Genomic DNA, 15,351 nt, shown 5'->3' with positions numbered 1-15,351 from the left:
AGTGAGAGCAGACATTGTAAAGTAAGTGATTGTTTTATTAGTTTTGTAATTTGTATATTTTGTTCTGCACTTAGCAAGACCGTTACATGATGCTTAGTGTTTAAAAAAAAAAGTCAATATTGTGATGTGTCTGTGAAATGAATACGCCGCCGTATGCTAAAAATTAACAAAATACATAAATATTAAATGTTACTATTAGGGATGTCTGATAATGGCTTTTTGCCGATATCCGATATTCCGATATTGTCCAACTCATTAATTACCGATACCGATATCAACCGATACCGATATCAACCGATATATACAGTCGTGGAATTAACACATTATCATGCCTAATTTGGACAACCAGGTATGGTGAAGATAAAGTACTTTAAAAAAAAAAAAATTAATTAAGATAAGATAAATAAATAAATACAAAATTCTTGAATAAAAAAGAATGTAAAACAATATAAAAACAGTTATATAGAAACTAGCAATTAATGAAAATGAGTAAAATTAACTGTTAAAGGTTAGTACTATTAGTGGGCTAGCAGCAATCATGTGTGCTTACGGACTGTATCCCTTGCAGACTGTATTGATATATAATGTAGGAACCAGAATATTAATAACAGAAAGAAACAACCCTTTTGTGTGAATGAGTGTAAATGGGGGAGGGAGGTTTTTTGGGTTGGTGCACTAATTGTAAGTGTATCTTGTGTTTTTTATGATGATTTAATAAAAAAAAAAACGATACCGATTAAAAAAAACAACCGATACCGATCATTACCGATATTACATTTTAACGCATTTATCGGCCGATAATATCGGCAGGCCAATATTATCGGACATCTCTAGCTACTATGAATGTTACTACATTACATATATGCTTATAGCATGTATATAAACCCTTGAAGGTTTTTAGAGCGCGTTATAGGCGGAATAGAGCGACTTCAATTGATTCCTTTGTTAGCTGACTTTTGCCAACGTTTAATTACAAGTTAAAATGCATAAAAACATGTTTAAAAAATAATCATTTCCCTCCTTAAAATGTTTTGTTGCTTTTGGTTGTCATTTTTATTCAAGTGCAAGATTTTGCTAACAAAGTATATTTTATTGTTATTGTTTTTTATTTAACTTGGAGATTTAAACATTTTCATTCCAATTACGACGTTAAAATACACGATAAATACAAGTTTATTGCATTTTAAAGGATAAACGTGCATTATTATAATGTATTATAATTACATCAGTGGTCAATTTGGTCTCGTAAAAATAATGGCAATAATATCGTTTATCGGCAATAGTTCGTAGGTCATAATATCATCAAGCAAAATGTATTATCGGCCCTGGCTTAATGGTATCAATTTACTTGTGATACATCATATAGCTTGCAGATTCTAATTTCTATTTAAAACATGTCCGAAAAGGAGAAAGGAAGAAGCAAGGCTTATTTAATCCTACCGCTTTTCCACTTCATATGAATTTCTAATGCGTATGTTCACTTCTTGTCATCAGGTAACACACTTTACATTCTACAGTGAATTCCAAATACCGGTACAGAAGTTCTCATTATAAGTCTTCAGATCAATTTTGATTCTCATAATGAGATGAATTATATACAATTTTCAACAAAGTTCAAGATATTCATCAACATTTGGCTTCTTTGTACTTACCGTATTTTCCGCACTATAAGGCGCACCGGATTATTAGCCGCACCTTCTATGAATTACATATTTCATAATTTTGTCCACCAATAAGCCGCCCCGGACTATAAGCCGCGCCTACGCTGCGCTAAAGTGAATGTCAAAAAAACGCTGCGCTAAAGTGAATGTCAAAAAAACAGTCAGATAGTTCAGTCAAACTTTAATAATATATTGAAAACCAGCGTTCTAACAACTCTGTCCCAAAATGTACGCAAATGTGCAATCACAAACATAGTAAAATTCAAAATGGTGTAGAGCAATAGTAACATAATGTTGCTCGAACGTTAATGTCACAACACACAAAATAAACATAGCGCTCACCTTCTGAAGTTATTCTTCATTCGTAAATCCTTCGAATTCTTCGTCTTCGGTGTCCGAATTGAAAAGTTGCGCAAGCGTGGTATCCAAAATGGCCGGTTCCGTCTCGTAGAAGTCATCGGGAGTCAGTGTCGCTGTTGTTCTGTGAATCCTGCCTTCCGGAAAGCTCGGACCACAGTTGTGACCGAAATATCTGCCCAGGCATTTACGATCCACTGGCAAATGTTGGCGTATGTCGTCCGAGGCTGTCTGCCCGTCTTAGTGAAGGTGTGTTCGCCTTCGGAGCTGTGTGAAAAAAGCCACCCGGCCTCTTCGCGTAAACTTCCCTTAACCACTCGCTCATCTTTTCTTCATCCATCCATCCCTTCGAGTTAGCTTTTATGATGACGCCGGCTGGAAAGGTCTCTTTTGGCAAGGTCTTCCTTTTGAATATCACCATGGGTGGAAGTTAGCATGGCAAGCTAGAACCACAGTGAAGGATGACTTCTCATTCCCTGTGGTGCGAATATTCACCGTACGTGCTCCCGTTCCACAGTGCGGTTCAGTTGCTGTGAAATACGGTAGTAATCCGTGTGCGGATGGAGAGATTGCGTCTTTTTATGAACCGGATCGCTTAGTAGGAGCCATTTTGTGGTCTTTACAGATGTAAACAGGAAATGAAACGTACGGTGATATCCGCGCGTTTTTTCTTCTTCTTCCGGGGGCGGGTAGAAGAAGAAGCGCTTCCTGTTCTATGGGGGCGGATGCTTTCCTTGGCGGTTGCTTGCGTAGAAGAAGAAGCGCTTCCTGTTCTACCGGGAAAAAAGATGGCGGCTGTTTACCGAAGTTGCGAGATCGAAACTTTATGAAAATGAATCGTAATAAAGCGCACCGGGTTATAAGGCGCACTGTCAGCTTTTGAGAACATTTGTGGTTTTTAGGTGCGCCTTATAGTGCGGAAAATACGGTAGTATAAACACTGGTAGTTTGAACAGCCTGTTAAACGGAGTCATATTAATACGTTGTTTGTTTTCTTTGCTTATACCACTCCATAATTTACTTCCACATACTGATATGCTTAATGTCTTAAGTGCATACAGATGTTTTAAATCTAAGGTTATGTTTCTCTTTTTTTGTTGAGAAGAGTTGTTGTGCATTCTTGGGTAGCAAGTTATGATTTACTTTGTACATCATTTTCGCTGTATGCAGCTGCACCAAATCATAAAATTGTAACAATTTAGATTCCATAGATCAATTATTTGTATGTTGTTTGTAGCCAACATTATGTATTATTCTCACCGCCCTCTTCTGTAACACAGTTCTTGCATGTAATTATTCCCCACATTTCTGCACAATACTCAGTTATGGTAACCGTAGTGAATATGAAGTGATTTTTGGTCCGGAAAGCACTTTTGCTTTATTCATTATTGAAATATTTGTTGCCACTTTATGTTGTTCTTGTTTGGAACGAGTCTGCAGGCCAATACTTACTTCTGCAAGGAACATGATTCTTCCGCTGGGTGTTGGGGAGAGAAAATGCAGCAAAGCTTTGCAGTCCCACTTCACGATTGAAGTCACAAAACATCCAATAATAATAGAGTAGGTCTTGCTCAAAGTATCGGCTCGGTACTTAGTTAGAGATCATTACAGTCCATCAGTATCCTCCCGTTAGCCACCTTTTCCCCAGCCTCCAAGCACTTTACACATTACCGTCTGATGCTTTCACGTCTTCAGACCTCAGGACGTCCTCACCGCATTAATACTGTTCCCCGCGCTTGCTTCTTTAAGTTCAATGGCCTTCTTAGAGAGCCCAAGACGTTAAAGGGGAACATTATCACCAGACCTATGTAAGCGTCAATATATACCTTGATGTTGCAGAAAAAAGACCATATATTTTTTTAACCGATTTCCGAACTCTAAATGGGTGAATTTTTGCGAATTAAACGCCTTTCTATTATTCGCTCTCGGAGCGATGACGTCACGTTGTGACGTCACATCGGGAAGCAATCCGCCATTTTCTCAAACACCGAGTCAAATCAGCTCTGTTATTTTCCGTTTTTTCGACTGTTTTCCGTACCTTGGAGACATCATGCCTCGTCGGTGTGTTGTCGGAGGGTGTAACAACACGAACAGGGATGGATTCAAGTTGCACCAGTGGCCCAAAGATGCGAAAGTGGCAAGAAATTGGACGTTTGTTCCGCACACTTTACCGACGAAAGCTATGCTACGACAGAGATGGCAAGAATGTGTGGATATCCTGCGACACTCAAAGCAGATGCATTTCCAACGATAAAGTCAAAGAAATCTGCCGCCAGACCCCCATTGAATCTGCCGGAGTGTGTGAGCAATTCAGGGACAAAGAACCTCGGTAGCACGGCAAGCAATGGCGGCAGTTTGTTCCCGCAGACGAGCGAGCTAAACCCCCTGGATGTCTTGGCTCACACCGTCCCTTGTGCCACCGAAGATGATCAAGAGAAGAATATCGACCCTAGCTTCCCTGGCCTGCTGACATCAACTCCAAAACTGGACAGATCAGCTTTCAGGAAAAGAGAGCGGATGAGGGTATGTCTACAGAATATATTAATTGATGAAAATTGGGCTGTCTGCACTCTCAAAGTGCATGTTGTTGGCAAATGTATTTCATATGCTGTAAACCTAGTTCATAGTTGTTAGTTTCCTTTAATGCCAAACAAACACATACCAATCGTTGGTTAGAAGGCGATCGCCAAATTCGTCCTCGCTTTCTCCCGTGTCGCTGGCTGTCGTGTCGTTTTCGTCGGTTTCGCTTGCATACGGTTCAAAGCGATATGGCTCAATAGCTTCAGTTTCTTCTTCAATTTCGTTTTCGCTACCTGCCTCCACACTACAACCATCCGTTTCAATACATGCGTAATCTGTTGAATCGCTTAAGCCGCTGAAATCCGAGTCTGAATCCGAGCTAATGTCGCTAGAGTTTGCTGTTCTATGCGCCATGTTTGTTTGTGTTGGCATCACTATGTGACGTCACAGGAAAATGGACGGGTGTATATAACGATGGTTAAAATCAGGCACTTTGAAGCTTTTTTTAGGGATATTGCGTGATGGGTAAAATTTTGAAAAAAAACTTCGAAAAATAAAATAAGCCACTGGGAACTGATTTTTAATGGTTTTAACCCTTCTGAAATTGTGATAATGTTCCCCTTTAAGCAACATTTGAGCCCTTGTCCTTTCCACGTGTCGGCTCCTCAAGTGTTATGTGCCGCAGTCTTCCTCACTTTGAAGTAAGAACTACATTTTGGCCTTTTCGGAGTTGACGTCTATCGCCTGTCCTCCTTTCATCTGCTTTCCACTCTTGTTCAGCAGCGTGTCACACATCGATTCACTGGTGTCGATACAGGCTTTTCTAATTTTAGCAGTGCTGCAAGAGTCTGGACGGATACTGAAGCTGGATGACTCACTTGTCTTTGAAAAGTCTGCTTAACAAGTGCTCAGGCGGATTTGGATGTTTGTTGTTTATGTTGACTCTAGCGTCAGATTATTTCTTAGCTCTGTGAGGAGTCTGGATTTGTTTTTCTTTTGATCTATTAAAGGCCTACTGAAATGCGATTTTCTTATTTAAACGGGGATAGCAGGTCCATTCTATGTGTCATACTTGATCATTTCACGATATTACCATATTTTTGCTGAAAGGATTTAGTAGAGAACATCGACGATAAAGTTCACAACTTTTGGTCGCTGATAAAAAAGCCTTGCCTGTACCGGAAATAGCAGACAAGTAGCGTGACGTCACAGGTTGTGGAGCTCCTCACATCCGCACATTGTTTACAATCATGGCCACCAGCAGCGAGAGCGATTCTGACCGAGAAAGCGACGATTTCCCCATTAATTTGAGCGAGGATGAAAGATTTGTGGATGAGGAAAGTGAGAGTGAAGGACTAGAGGGCAGTGGGAGCGATTCAGATAGGGAAGATGCTGTGAGAGGCGGGTGGGACCTGATATTCAGCTGGGAATGACTAAAACAGTAAATAAACACAAGACATATACTGTATATACTCTATTAGCCACAACACAACCAGGCTTATATTTAATATGCCACAAATGAATCCTGCATAACAAACACCTTCCCCCTCCCGTCCATATAACCCGCCAATACAACTCAAACACCTGCACAACACACTCAATCCCACAGCCCAAAGTACCGTTCACCTCCCCAAAGTTCATACAGCACATATATGTCCCCAAAGTTACGTACGTGACATGCACATAGCGGCACGCACGTACGGGCAAGCGATCAAATGTTTGGAAGCCGCAGCTGCATGCGTACTCACGGTACCGTGTCTGCGTATCCAACTCAAAGTCCTCCTGGTAAGAGTCTCTGTTGTTCCAGTTCTCCACAGGCCAATGGTAAAGCTTGACTGTCATCTTCCGGGAATGTAAACAATGAAACACCGGCTGTGTTTGTGTCGCTGAAGTCGGCCGCAATACACCGCTTCCCACCTACAGCTTTCTTCTTTGCTGTCTCCATTGTTCATAGAACAAATTGCAAAAGATTCACCAACACAGATGTCCAGAATACTGTGTAATTTTGCGATGAAAACAAGACGACTTAATAGCTGGCCACCATGCTGTCCCAAAATGTCCTCTACAATCCGCGACGTCACGCGCTGACGTCATCATACCGAGACGTTTTCAGCAGGATACGTCTTTCGAGCGAAATTTAAAATTGCACTTTAGTAAACTAACCCGGCCGTATTGGCATGTGTTGCAATGGTAAGATTTCATCATTGATATATAAACTATCAGACTGCGTGGTCGGTAGTAGTGGGTTTCAGTAGGCCTTTAAGAATCGTTACAAATAAGAATCGCAATTAATTCAAAAATATTTTTTTTTGGACACTCCTACTTTAATGTTGCAACAAAAATGCTGTTTGATTTGAATGTCATATGTCATGTCACTTTTCAGAGTTAGAATTTTGTTTAATTTTAGATACATTTTGAACATACCGTATTTTTCGGAGTATAAGTCGCTCCGGAGTATAAGTCGCACCGGCCGAAAATGCATAATAAGGAAGGACAAAAACATATATAAGTCGCACTGGAGTATAGGTCGCATTTTTTGGGGAAATGTATTTGATAAAAGCCAACACCAAGAATAGACATTTGAAAGGCAATTTAAAATAAATAAAGAATAGTGAACAACAGGCTGAATAAGTAAGTGTACGTTATATGAGGCATAAATAACCAACTGAGAACGTGCCTGGTATGTTAACGTAACATATTATGGTAAGAGTCATTCAAATAACTATAACATATAGAACATGCTATACGTTTACCAAACAATCTGTCACTCCTAATCGCTAAATCCCATGAAGTCTTATACGTCTAGTCTCTTACGTGAATGAGCTAAATAATATTATTTGATATTTTACGGTAATGTGTTAATAATTTCACACAGCGTGGCGCAGTGGAAGAATGGCCGTGCGCGACCCGAGGGTCGCTGGTTCAATCCCCAACTAGTACCAACCTCGTCATGTCCGTTGTGTCCTGAGCAAGACACTTCACCCTTGCTCCTGATGGGTGCTGGTTAGCGCCTTGCATGGCAGCTTCCTCCATCAGTGTGTGAATGTGTGTGTGAATGGGTAAATGTGGAAGTAGTGTCAAAGCGCTTTGAGTACCTTGAAGGTAGAAAAGCGCTATACAAGTACAACCCATTTATAAGTCGCTCCTGAGTATAAATCGCACCCCCGGCCAGACTATGAAAAAAACTGCGACTTATAGTCCGAAATATACGGTACATGAATATATAACCATATCATACCACAATCAAAGGAGTTTAACACTCAATAAAATTAAAGAAACAGAATAATATAATAAAGAAATACATTTTTTAACTAGGGAGTTAATTGAATTTGAACATTGAACATTGAATTTCTGACTCACTACATTGAAAACCTACCAACGTCACTGTATGGTATGAATTTACCCAAAGTGCTTTGCGGGAGTCCGAGTCAATAAATTCATCCTTTCTCTATCCTCTGGGGCAGACTGGCTCGTACATGCACATGCATCCTCCGCTGTTGCCATTTCTACCACAAAGTAGCGTACAGTTCTTACTTACATCTGTCAGTAGACTCGCTATGGAAAATAAAAACTGCAACATGGCTGACAGGGGGGGAAGACACAGTCGAAGTGGAGGCACGTAAATAAGCGCGCCCACAAAATGGCGCATCCTGAAGAGACGGTCAGAAAGCGGCTTGAAGATGGTCTGTAAAACATAATTGATGAAGCATTTTGAGCAAATAACTTTACATTACATGTTATATAGACCACAAGGAAGTCTTTAAATGTAGAAAAATATCATATTATGACCCTTTAATTGACAGAATATTTAAAAATATTGAGACGGTTATAAGTATAGCAGAACTATGCACAATTAGCACATTTTCATTGATAAATTGTTATTTACACTGCTTAGAAAATAGAGCTATGCAGTATGGCTGAAAACTGTATCACGGTATTGTTGCGCTTGTAGCGTGAAAGCAAGACAACTTGAAGTATCGTTTGACACACAAAAACGTGTGTCGTTTATTTATCAAAGACGAGAATGAGTGACTCCTAACATGGAGTGACTCATAAATGGCAGTCACAACAAACCCCTACCTTTGGGAGAATCTCCTGACGGTCATTTAAAGGAGCCGCTCCGAATTACTCACTCTTAACTGCATATGTGAATGCTAAACAAGAACAACATTGTTATGTGCACAATCGAATAATGACAGTAAATAATAATGACAAAGCCAAGTCAACAGGTGTGGTGAATTATGTCCTTAAAGCAACCGCTACAGTATAAGTGTTTTATATCAGTCAATATCAATATTTTTTTAACGACCTATGAAAAAAGGAGCAGGAGAAAAATATATGAAATGTAAACATTTTTATTTGAATTGTAACCTTCCTCTGATTATAATCCCTAAGCTATCAAGGCAGAAAGGAAAGAACATATAAACAAAATAGTAAAATCACATTGAACACTTAAATAAGCTCTTAAAATGAAGGTGCAAAAATAAGGAATATGTAAGAAATGCGTCATAAAATGTGAGAAAATAGTGCAGAGTGTGAAAATGTAAACATGGAGAAACCTGAGAAGAACTGTTTTCTGCAGGGTTAGTGGCAGGAAGTTACAGCTGTGTAACATTTAATTTGGTCTGTTATTCTTATTTAGCATTGAAATAATGTTTTGTTATGCAATAATTATTATTTAGATTTTATTGACCTAATTACTTTTCTTTTCTTTTAACGCATTTGTTATACTGTGTAATTTTTTAAAATTTCAGTAGGACTTCCCCGTTTTATCAAACAGGAAAAACCCGCCAGGTGATAGCTGATTTTACTACTTCCTGTTCTGACGTGACTCACGTCCCATATGTGACCATAGGATGAACAATTATACTACAGTACCAAGACTATAGTGGCCATTAACAGTTAGCTTCGACAGCAGGGGTGCCCAAAGTGCGGCGCAGGGGCCATCTGTGGCCCATGACTCGTTTGTTTTGGGCCTTAAGTGCACTCGAAAAAAATAAAACACCAGCAAAAATTTGGAAAACAGCAAGAAACACAGTAAGACAATGTTGGAATCAGCCAATAATATTGACACAAAGCTTTGTCTTTAAAAAACAAATGTGTGTGTATATATATATATATATATATATATATATATATATATATATATATATATATATATATATATATATATATATATATATACAGGTAAAAGCCAGTAAATTAGAATATTTTGAAAAACTTGATTTATTTCAGTAATTGCATTCAAAAGGTGTAACTTGTACATTATATTTATTCATTGCACACAGACTGATGCATTCAAATGTTTATTTCATTTAATTTTGATGATTTGAAGTGGCAACAAATGAAAATCCAAAATTCCGTGTGTCACAAAATTAGAATATTACTTAAGGCTAATACAAAAAAGGGATTTTTAGAAATGTTGGCCAACTGAAAAGTATGAAAATGAAAAATATGAGCATGTACAATACTCAATACTTGGTTGGAGCTCCTTTTGCCTCAATTACTGCGTTAATGCGGCGTGGCATGGAGTCGATGAGTTTCTGGCACTGCTCAGGTGTTATGAGAGACCAGGTTGCTCTGATAGTGGCCTTCAACTCTTCTGCGTTTTTGGGTCTGGCATTCTGCATCTTCCTTTTCACAATACCCCACAGATTTTCTATGGGGCTAAGGTCAGGGGAGTTGGCGGGCCAATTTAGAACAGAAATACCATGGTCCGTAAACCAGGCACGGGTAGATTTTGCGCTGTGTGCAGGCGCCAAGTCCTGTTGGAACTTGAAATCTCCATCTCCATAGAGCAGGTCAGCAGCAGGAAGCATGAAGTGCTCTAAAACTTGCTGGTAGACGGCTGCGTTGACCCTGGATCTCAGGAAACAGAGTGGACCGACACCAGCAGATGACGTGGCACCCCAAACCATCACCCAACCATGCAAATTTTGCATTTCCTTTGGAAATCGAGGTCCCAGAGTCTGGAGGAAGACAGGAGAGGCACAGGATCCACGTTGCCTGAAGTCTAGTGTAAAGTTTCCACCATCAGTGATGGTTTGGGGTGCCATGTCATCTGCTGGTGTCGGTCCACTCTGTTTCCTGAGATCCAGGGTCAACGCAGCCGTCTACCAGCAAGTTTTAGAGCACTTCATGCTTCCTGCTGCTGACCTGCTCTATGGAGATGGAGATTTCAAGTTCCAACAGGACTTGGCGCCTGCACACAGCGCAAAATCTACCCGTGCCTGGTTTACGGACCATGGTATTTCTGTTCTAAATTGGCCCGCCAACTCCCCTGACCTTAGCCCCATAGAAAATCTGTGGGGTATTGTGAAAAGGAAGATGCAGAGCAACCTGGGCTCTCATAACACCTGAGCAGTGCCAGAAACTCATCGACTCCATGCCACGCCGCATTAACGCAGTAATTGAGGCAAAAGGAGCTCCAACCAAGTATTGAGTGTTGTACATGCTCATATTTTTCATTTTCATACTTTTCAGTTGGCCAACATTTCTAAAAATCCCTTTTTTGTATTAGCCTTAAGTAATATTCTAATTTTGTGACACACGGAATTTTCGATTTTCATTTGTTGCCACTTCAAATCATCAAAATTAAATGAAATAAACATTTGAATGCATCAGTCTGTGTGCAATGAATAAATATAATGTACAAGTTACACCTTTTGAATGCAATTACTGAAATAAATCAAGTTTTTCAAAATATTCTAATTTACTGGCTTTTACCTGTGTGTGTGTGTGTGTGTGCGTGTGTGTGTGTGTGTGTGTGTGTGTGTGTATATATATATATATATATATATATATATATATATATATATATATATATATATATATATATATATATATATATATATATATATATATATATATATATACCCGGGGTGGACCGCTCGCCTGTATATCAGTTGGGAACATCTCTGCGCTGCTGATCCGTCTCCGCTCGGGATGGTTTCCTGCTGACCCCACTGTGGACTGGACTCTTACTGTTATGCTGGATCCACTATGGACTGGACTCTCACAATATTATGTTAGACCCACTCGACATCCATTGCATTCGGTCTCCCTAGAGGGGGGGGGTTACCCACATATGCGGTCCTCTCCAAGGTTTCTCATAGTCATTCACATCGACGTCCCACTGGGGTGAGTTTTTCCTTGCCCTTATGTGGGCTATACCGAGGATGTCGTTGTGGCTTGTGCAGCCCTTTGAGACACTTGTGATTTAGGGCTATATAAATAAACATTGATTGATTGATTGATATATATATTAGGGCTGCAACTAACGATTAATTTGATAATTGATTAATCTGTCGATTATTACTTCGATTAATAGATTAATAATCATATAAAAGATACAAACTACATTTCTATCCTTTCCAGTATTTTATTGAAAAAAAAACAGCATACTGGCACCATACTTATTTTGATTATTGTTTCTCAGCTGTTTGTACATGTTGCAGTTTATAAATAAAGGTTTATTAAAAATAAAAAAAAATGAAAGAAAATTGCCTCTGCGCATGCGCATAGCATAGATCCAACGAATCGATGACTAAATTAATTGCCAACTATTTTTATAATTTTAATCGATTCGTTGTTGCACCTCTAATATATATATATATATATATATATATATATATATATATATATATATATATATACATACACATATACATACACAGTCGTGCTTATACGTTTACATACCCTGGGAGAATTTATGATTTCTTGGCCATTCTTCAAAGAATATGAATGATAACACAAAAACCTTTCTTCCACTCATGCTTAATGGTTGTGTGAAGCTATTTATTGGCAAACAACTGGCATTCTCAATTCCTTGGATATCTTTTTATACACCTTTCCTGTTTTATGCAGTTCAATTACCTTTTCTCGCAGATCCTTTGACAATTATTTTGCCTTCCCCATGATTCAGAATCCAGAAACATCTGTGCAGCACTGGATGAAAGATGCAATGGTCTGTCAGAAGCCCATAAACTCACTGACCTTTTATACACACACACTAATTACAAACGAACAGGTCACAGGTGAGGATTGGAACCTTGATTATCCATTCCAACCTGTTTGTGTCAACTTTTGTGCATGTTATCAGATCAAAGTCACTGGGGTATGTAAACTTGATCAGGGTCATTTGGGTACTTTCTTTTGTCATTTTGATTTAAAAAGAGTAAACACAGTTGTTTGCCAATAAATAGCTTCACACAACCATTAAGCATGAGTGGAAGAAAGGTTTTTGTGTTGTCATTCATATTCTCTGTAGAATGGCCAAGAAATCATAAATTCTCCCAGGGTATGTAAACTTATGAGCACAATTGTATGTATGTATGTACCGTATTTTTCGGACTAAGTCGCAGTTTTTTTCATAGTTTGGCCGGGCTCCAGTGCGATTTATATGTTTTTTTCGTTCTTAATTATGCATTTTCGGCAGGTGCGACTTATACTCAGAAAAATACGGTATGTATGTACACGCATATAAAACATAGGTAGATCTTGCTTTGGTTTTTGGCTGAGACCAGTGATCTTTGGCTCAAAAATGTCGGTGACCCCTGCACTACACATGCATCGGTAACTGTCAACACTCAATATGCCTTCGGTCCGTCAGTCAAATACTTAACATAAGCATAAACACAACTAACAATTCCTGTTGTAACAAAATGCACACTCAATAACATGCTAATTGATTGCATTGATTTATATGATATATATTTGATATATCATGTAAAAGGTTGCGTGCCATATATAAATATTATTTCCAGCTGAGTGTAATTGTACTGAACAGAAACAGGGTGATGTGCATCTCACCTTGCACTGCACACATAGTTGACAAACAGACTTCCCTGCTCTGAGATGTTACAGTTAATCATGTTGGACGTGTTCAACCTCTTGTGCTAATGAATGCTAATTGAAATATGTTTTTTCATATCTTTATTTCCACAAATGACATATCGTACCGGAAAAAAAAGTACCAATAAATACAGATATCGATGAGTGTATCTTGGTTGACAAGACTCTGCAGCATCGCGTGGACATCGGGGGCGGTACCACTGGATTGGCAGACCGGGGTGGTGGTTCCTCTCTTTAAGAAGGGGAACCGGAGGGTGTGTTCTAACTATCGTGGGATCACACTCCTCAGCCTTCCCGGTAAGGTCTATTCAGGTGTACTGGAGAGGAGGCTACGCCGGATAGTCGAACCTCGGATTCAGGAGGAACAGTGGTTTTCGTCCTGGTCGTGGAACTGTGGACCAGCTCTATACTCTCGGCAGGGTCCTTGAGGGTGCATGGGAGTTTGCCCAACCAGTCTACATGTGCTTTGTGGACTTGGAGAAGGCATTCGACCGTGTCCCTCGGGAAGTCCTGAGGGGAGTGCTCAGAGAGTATGGGGTATCGGACTGTCTGATTGTGGCAGTCCGCTCCCTGTATGATCAGTGCCAGAGCTTGGTCCGCATTGCCGGTAGTAAGTCGGACACGTTTCCAGTGAGGGTTGGACTCCGCCAAGGCTGCCCTTTGTCACCGATTCTGTTCATAACTTTTATGGACAGAATTTCTAGGCGCAGTCAAGGCGTTGAGGGGATCTGGTTTGGTGGCTGCAGGATTAGGTCTCTGCTTTTTGCAGATGATGTGGTCCTGATGGCTTCATCTGGCCAGGATCTTCAGCTCTCACTGGATCGGTTCGCAGCCGAGTGTGAAGCGACTGGGATGAGAATCAGCACCTCCAAGTCCGAGTCCATGGTTCTCGCCCGGAAAAGGGTGGAGTGCCTTCTCCGGGTTGGGGAGGAGATCTTGCCCCAAGTGGAGGAGTTCAAGTACCTCGGAGTCTTGTTCACGAGTGAGGGAAGAGTGGATCGTGAGATCGACAGGCGGATCGGTGCGGCGTCTTTAGTAATGCGGACGCTGTATCGATCCGTTGTGGTGAAGAAGGAGCTGAGCCGGAAGGCAAAGGTCTCAATTTACCGGTCGATCTACGTTCCCATCTTCACCTATGGTCATGAGCTTTGGGTTATGACCGAAAGGACAAGATCACGGGTACAAGCGGCCGAAATCAATCAATCAATCAATCAATCAATCTTTATTTATATAGCCCTAAATCACAAGTGTCTCAAAGGGCTGCACAAGCCACAACGACATCCTCGGTACAAAGCCCACATACGGGCAAGGAAAAACTCACCCCAGTGGGACGTCGATGTGAATGACTATGAGAAACCTTGGAGAGGACCGCATATGTGGGTAACCCCCCCCCCTCTAGGGGAGACCGAAAGCAATGGATGTCGAGTGGGTCTGACATAATATTGTGAGAGTCCAGTCCATAGTGGATCCAACATAATAGTAAGAGTCCAGTCCATAGTGGGGCCAGCAGGACACCATCCCGAGCGGAGACGGGTCAGCAGCGCAGAGATGTTCCCAGCCGATGCACAGGCGAGCGGTCCACCCCGGGTCCCGACTCTGGACAGCCAGAATGAGTTTCCTCCGCCGGGTGGCGGGGCTCTCCCTTAGAGATAGGGTGAAAAGCTCTGCCATCCGGGAGGAGCTCAAAGTAAAGCCGCTGCTCCTCCACATCGAGAGGAGCCAGATGAGGTGGTTCGGGCATCTGGTCAGGATGCCACCCGAACGCCTCCCTAGGGAGGTGTTTAGGGCACGTCCGACCGGTAGGAGGCCGCGGGGAAGACCCAGGACACGTTGGGAAGACTATGTCTCCCGGCTGGCCTGGGAACGCCTCAGGGTCCCACAGGAAGAGCTGGACGAAGTGGCTGGGGAGAGGGAATTCTGGGCTTCCCTGCTTAGGCTGCTGCCCCCGCGACCCGACCTC

The 15,351-nt window shown here is 40.9% G+C and overlaps 1 protein-coding gene across 4 annotated transcripts in view; it reads left to right on the top strand.

The window, feature by feature from the left end:
• Positions 1–15,351, top strand: part of LOC133623927 (homeobox-containing protein 1-like) — a 61,499-nt gene that overhangs the window by 28,036 nt on the left and 18,112 nt on the right. The window lies entirely within an intron of this gene.

The sequence above is a fragment of the Nerophis lumbriciformis genome, linkage group LG26 (genome assembly GCF_033978685.3).
Source record: "Nerophis lumbriciformis linkage group LG26, RoL_Nlum_v2.1, whole genome shotgun sequence".
Taxonomy (NCBI): Eukaryota; Metazoa; Chordata; class Actinopteri; order Syngnathiformes; family Syngnathidae; genus Nerophis; species Nerophis lumbriciformis.
Note: the sequence above shows the minus strand (reverse complement) of the source record. Positions and strands in the feature narration are given on the sequence as shown.